This window comes from Arachis duranensis, chromosome 4 (assembly GCF_000817695.3).
Source record: "Arachis duranensis cultivar V14167 chromosome 4, aradu.V14167.gnm2.J7QH, whole genome shotgun sequence".
Lineage (NCBI taxonomy): Eukaryota > Viridiplantae > Streptophyta > Magnoliopsida > Fabales > Fabaceae > Arachis > Arachis duranensis.
This window is the reverse complement of record NC_029775.3, coordinates 18,713,881-18,720,109: the sequence shown is the minus strand read 5'-3', so window position 1 is coordinate 18,720,109 and position 6,229 is coordinate 18,713,881. Positions and strand designations below refer to the sequence as shown.

The 6,229-nt window shown below is 36.6% G+C and overlaps 1 non-coding gene across 1 annotated transcript; it reads left to right on the top strand.

The window, feature by feature from the left end:
* Positions 1-1,724: 1,724 nt before the first annotated feature.
* Positions 1,725-1,832, top strand: LOC127747052 (small nucleolar RNA R71). Its single transcript, XR_008008857.1, has one exon. It is a non-coding gene; the product is annotated as a small nucleolar RNA R71 (small nucleolar RNA).
* The last annotated feature ends 4,397 nt before the right edge of the window (positions 1,833-6,229 follow it).

Genomic DNA, 6,229 nt, shown 5'->3' with positions numbered 1-6,229 from the left:
AATGAGAAAGTGATTAATATAGATAAATAAGATTGGGTTGCCTCCCAATAAGCGCTTCTTTAATGTCAATAGCTTGACAGCAAGCTCTTACAGAGCTTCACAGATGCTCAGAGCATGGTTGTGACCTCCCAATACTAAACTTAAAAGTTGAGTGTGGAGGCTCTGTCTGACTCTGGATTGAGAGAAGCTTTTCATGCTTCTTCTCCATGTTTACAGAAGAAGATCCTTGAGTCTTGAACACAAGGTAGTCCTCATTCAATTGAAGGACTAACTCTCCTTTGTCCACATCAATCACAACCCTTGTTGTGGCTAGGAAGGGTCTTCCAAGGATGATGGATTCATCCTCATCCTTCCTAGTGTCTAGGATTATGAAGTCAGTAGGGACGTAAAGGCCTTCAACCTTCACTAAGACATCCTCTACAAGTCTATAAGCCTGTTTCATTGATCTGTCTGCCATCTCTAGTGAGATTCTTGCAGCTTGTACCTCAAAGATCCCTAGTTTCTCCATTACAGAGAGTGGCATGAGGTTGATACCTGACCCCAGGTTACACAGAGCCTTTTCAAAGGTCATGGTGCCTATGGTGCAAGGTATTAAGAACTTTTAGGGATCCGGTTTCTTTTTAAGGCAATGTCTGCTGAATCCATGTATTCAGTTCATTGATGAGCAATGGAGGTTCATCCTCCCAAGTCTTATTACCAAATAACTTGGCATTCACCTTCATGATTGCTCCTAGATACTGAGCAACTTGCTCTTCAACAGTGTCTTCATCCTCTTCAGAGGAAGAATATTCACTAGAGGTCATGAATGGCAATAGTAAGTTCAGTGGAATCTCTATGGTCTTTGTATGAGCCTCAGATTCCTTTGGTTGCTTAATAGGGAACTCCTTATTGGTCAGTGGACGTCCCTTGAGGTCTTCCTCACTAAGAATCACTGCCTTTTCACTTTCTCCAGGTTTGGCCATTTTGATTATAGTTATGGCCTTGCACTCTCTTTTGGGATTGTCTTCTGTATTGCTTGGGAGAGTACTAGGAGGAGTTTCAGTAACTCTTTTACTCAGCTGACCCACTTGTGCCTCTAAATTTCTGATGGAGGACCTTGTTTCATTCATGAAATTGAGAGTGACTTTAGATAAATCAGGGATAATGTTTACTAAGCCAGAGAGGCTCTGCTCAGAATTCTCTGTCTATTGCTGAGAAGATTATGAAAAAGGTTCGCTATTGTCAAACTTATTTCTCCCACCATTATTGTTGTTGAAGCCTTGTTGAGGCTTCTGTTGATCCTTCCAGAAATTTGGATGATTCCTCCATGAAGGATTATAGGTGTTCCCATAGGATTCTCCCATGTAATTCACCTCTTCCATTGCAGGATTCTCAGGGTCATAAGCTTCTCCTTCAGAGGAGACTTCCTTAACACTGCCGGATACAGCTTGCAATCCAGTCAGATTCTGAGAAATCATATCAACTTGCTGAGTCAATTTTTTGTTCTAAGCCAATATGGCATTCAGAGTATCAATCTTAAGAACTCTTTTCTTCTGAGTCATCCCATTATTCACAGGATTTCTTTCAGAAGTGTACATAAACTGGTTATTTGCAACCATCTCAATGAGTTTCTAGGCTTCTGTAGAGGTTTTCAGATGAAGAGATCCACCAGCAGAATGGTCCAATGACATCTTAGATAATTCAGACAGACCATCATAGAATATGCATATGATGCTCCATTCTGGAAGCACGTCAGAAGGACACCATTTGGTTAATTGCTTGTATCTTTCCCAAGCTTCATAGAGGGATTCACCTTCCTTTTGTTTGAAGGTTTGGACTTCCACTCTAAGCTTGCTCATCTTTTGAGGTGGAAAGAATTTGGTCAAGAAAGCATTGACCAACTTGTCCCAAGAGTTTAGGCTTTCTCTAGGTTGTGAGTCCAACCATATCCTAGCTTTGTCTCTTACAGCAAAGGGGAAAGCATAAGTCTGTAGACCTCGGGATCAACCCTATTGGTCTTAACAGTATCATAGATTTGCAAGAATTCAGCTAAGAACTGATGATCTTCCAATGGAAGTCCATGAAACTTGCAATTCTGCTACATTAGAGAAACTAATTGAGGCTTAAGCTCAAAGTTGTTTGCTCCAATTGCAGGAATTGAGATGCTTCTTCCATAGAAATTGGAAGTTGGTGCAGTATAGTCACCAAGTATCTTCCTTGCATCTCTAGCATTATTGTTGGGTTCGGCTATCATGTTTGCTTCTTTTTTGAAATTCTCTGTAAGGTCCTCTCCGGAGTGTTGTGCTTTAGCTTCTCTTAGCTTCTTCTTTAGAGTCCTTTCAGGTTCAGGAATAGTTTCAACAAGAATGTTTTTATCCCTGTTTCTGCTCATATAAAAAAGAAGAGAACAAAAGGGAGTAGTGGAATTCTCTATGTCACAGTATAGAGATTCTTTGAGGTGTCAGAGGAAAAGGAGTGGAAGAATGAGAAGAGAGAGGAGGTGAGTTCGAAATTTTTTTTTGGATAAGTGAAGGAGGAATGTTAGCAATTAAATAAAATAAATAGAAAGAGATGAGAGAGAAAGAGTTTTCAAAAATTTAAAAGAAATAACATAAAATTAGAATTTAAAACAATTAGTTAATTAAAAAGATTTTTGAAAAAGGGGTTAGTGATTTTCGAAAATTGAGAAGTGAAAAAGATTTGAAAATAAATTTTGAAAAAGATAAGAAGTTAGAAAAAAAGATTTTGAAATCAAAATTTTAAGAATATATGATTGAAAAAGATTTGATTGAAAAACGATGTGATTGAAAAGATATGATTAAAAAGAAAATTAAAAAAGGAATTAAAAAGATTTGATTTTTAAAATTGATGACTTAACTAACAAGAAACTAAAAGATATGATTCTAGAATTCAAAGATTCAACCTTTCTTAACAAGAAAGTAACAAACTTGAAATTTTTGAATCAAAACATTAATTGTTAGCAAGGATTTTTGAAAATGTAGAAAGATAAGATTTTTAAAATTGTGAATTAAAACATGAAAATTTGAAAAAAATTTGAATTTGAAACGAAATTATGTCCCCTGTGTCATCCTGGCGTTAAACGCCCAGGATGCTATCCATTCTGGCATTTAACGCACAGAATGCTACCTTTTTGGGCGTTTAACGCCTAGCCAGATACCCTGGTTGGCGTTTAACGCCATAATTCCTTCCTTACTGGGCATTTTTCTAAATGCCCAGCTTTTTTCTGTGATTCCTCTGCTGTATGTTCTGAATCTTCATCTCTCTATATTATTTACTTGAAAAGAGATATTTTTTATTTTTGAATTTTTAATGAAGAGAGAGAAAAACAACAAAATAAAATAAAACATAAAAATGCAAGATTAAAACAAGTAATACATGCAAGGACACTTTGAATGTCAAGATGAACACCAAGAACACTTTGAAGATCATGATGAACATCAAGGACATATTTTTGAAAATTTTTAAGAAAAGAAAGATATGCAAGACACCAAACTTAGAAATTTTTAATGTTTAGATACTATGGATTTGAAAATGCATATGAAAAACAGGAAAAGACACAAAACAGGAGAATTTAAAGATCAGAACAATGAAAATCATCAAGAACAACTTGAAGATCAATGAAGAACACACTGCATGAATTTTTTTTCGAAAACTTGAGAAAATTTGAAAACATGCAATTGACACCAAACTTAGAATTTGACATTAGACTCAAACAAGAAACACAATTTTTTTTTGTTTTTTTATGGTTTTATTAATTTTTTTGTATTTATTATTTTTTTCAAAAATAAAAATAAAAGAAAGCTTAAACATAAAATAAAATTACCCAATCTAAGCAACAAGATGAACCGTCAGTTGTCCAAACTTGAACAATCCCCGGCAACAGCGCCAAAAACTTGGTGCACGAAATTGTGATCACACTTTTCACAACTCCACACAATTAACCAGCAAGTACACTGGGTCGTCCAAGTAATACCTTACGTGAGTAAGGGTCGATCCCACGGAGATTTTCAGCTTGAAGCAAGCTATGGTCATCTTGTAAATCTCAGTCAGGCAGATTCAAATGGTTATGAGATTTTGATAATTAACAGATAAATAAAACATAAAATAAAATACAGATACTTATGTAATTCATTGGTGGGAATTTCAGATAAGCATTTGGAGGTGCTTTATTGCTTCTGAACCTCTACTTCCCTATTGCTTCCATCCAATCATGCGCACTCCCTTCCATGGCAAGCTGTAAGTTGGTGGATCACCATTGTCAATGGCTACCATCCGTCCTCTCAGTGAAAATAGTCCGGCTACGGTTCTCACCACAGGGCTAATCATCTGTCGGTTCTCACTTGTGTCGGAATAAGATCCATTGATCCTTTTGCGCACTGTCACTACGCCCAACAGTCGCAAGTTTGAAGCTCGTCACAGTCATCCCCTCGCAGATCCTACTCGGAATAGCACAGACAAGGTTTAGACTTTATGGATCTCAGGAATGGTGCCAATTATTTCTAGCCTATACCACGAAGGTTCTAATAACACTGATTTAAATGCTTTGTTGTCAGGAGATGCTAGTCAAACACATGGATCAGAGACCCAAGAGAATATACTCCAGTTGGCGTCCAATGACTACATTGAACATCATGTAGACCGCTTGTGGTTGTCAGGCACGCGGATCTTGGCTAAGCGAGTACTAAGATAGTGGGTGATTGTCACGAGTCACCCCTTCAGTCTGACTTAACTGAATTAAGTACAAGAGTATGTCTTGGAGAAGAAGTAGGCGTGAATTGAAGGAAAAACAATAGTAATTGCATTAATTTATGAGGAACAGCAGAGCTCCTCACCTTAATCTATGAGGTGTAAAAACTCCACCGTTGAAAATACATAAGAACAAAAGGTTTAGGCATGGCCGAATGGCCAGCCTCCCAAATGGCATAAGAATTCGAAAATAGGGGAAGAAGACCTGATCAAAGGATTGAAAAGTGGTCCAAAGATGCAATACAATAGTCAAAAAGTGCTATTTATACTAAACTAGTAACCTAGGTTTACAGAAAATGAGCAGATAGTGCGGAAATCCACATTCGATGCCCACTTGGTGTGTGTTTGAGCTGAGTTTTGAAGCTTTCACGTGCATAGGCCATCCTTGGAGTTAAACACCAGCTTTGGTACCAGTTTGGGCGTTTAACTCCAACTTTGGTGCCCGTTCTGGCGTTTTACTCCAGAAAAGGGTCTCTGGTGGGCGTTTAAATGCCAGTTTGGGACATCAAATCTCGAGAAAAGTATGGACTATTATACATTTCTGGAAAGTCCAAGATGTCTACTTTCCAAAGCAATTGAGAGCGCACCAATTGGGCTTATGTAGCTCCAGAAAATCCACTTTGAGTGTAGAGAGGTCAGAATCCAACAGCATCTGCAGTCCTTTCTCAGCCTCTGAATCAGATTTTTGCTCAGGTCCCTCAATTTCAGCCAGAAAAATTTGAAATTACAAAAAAATACAAAAACTTTTAGTAAAAGTCCAGAAATGTGAATTTTGCATAAAACTAATAAAAATATACTAAAAAGTAACTAAAACATACTAAAAACTACCTAAAAACAATGCCAAAAAGCGTATAAATTATCCGCTCATCAAATCCTCCACCTAATCCTATGCAATGTGCAACATAGAAAACTGCTACAAGGCTTGCAAACTTCATGAAGTTTGTGCCCAACCTTGGATTCAGACCATCTGGAACCAAGAAATGAATACTTAGATTATTTTGTATATGGAATAATTAGTGTTTTTTTCCATCTATTTTGTTTGGATTATATACTTTTAATGCTGTCTTAATTAGGATACTATAGATTTATGGCTTTGTAAGGCCTTAATTATGAAAACTTTGACATAGATGAACAATGTTTATGGGTGAAAAATGTATTGGATGTGTTTCATTATATTATGAACAAGTATTATAATATGGATGAATGGATTACTATTTCATATTGTTTCTCCAATTTTCAAAATATGCAAGCACAATGATGTTGTTTACTTTAACTTGTATTTGTTTCAAACAAAAAGACAAATACAGGTTGTTTACTTTAATTTGCATTTGTTTCAAACAAAAAGGCATGTACAGGTACAGGAACAACATCTGCATATAACATGTCATTTATTTTTTGCCAAATACAATTGGCCAAATTGTGTATCTAGCTTTAATAGAAGAACGGCTCCTATAATCAGCAGTATAAATACAAACACCAAAAT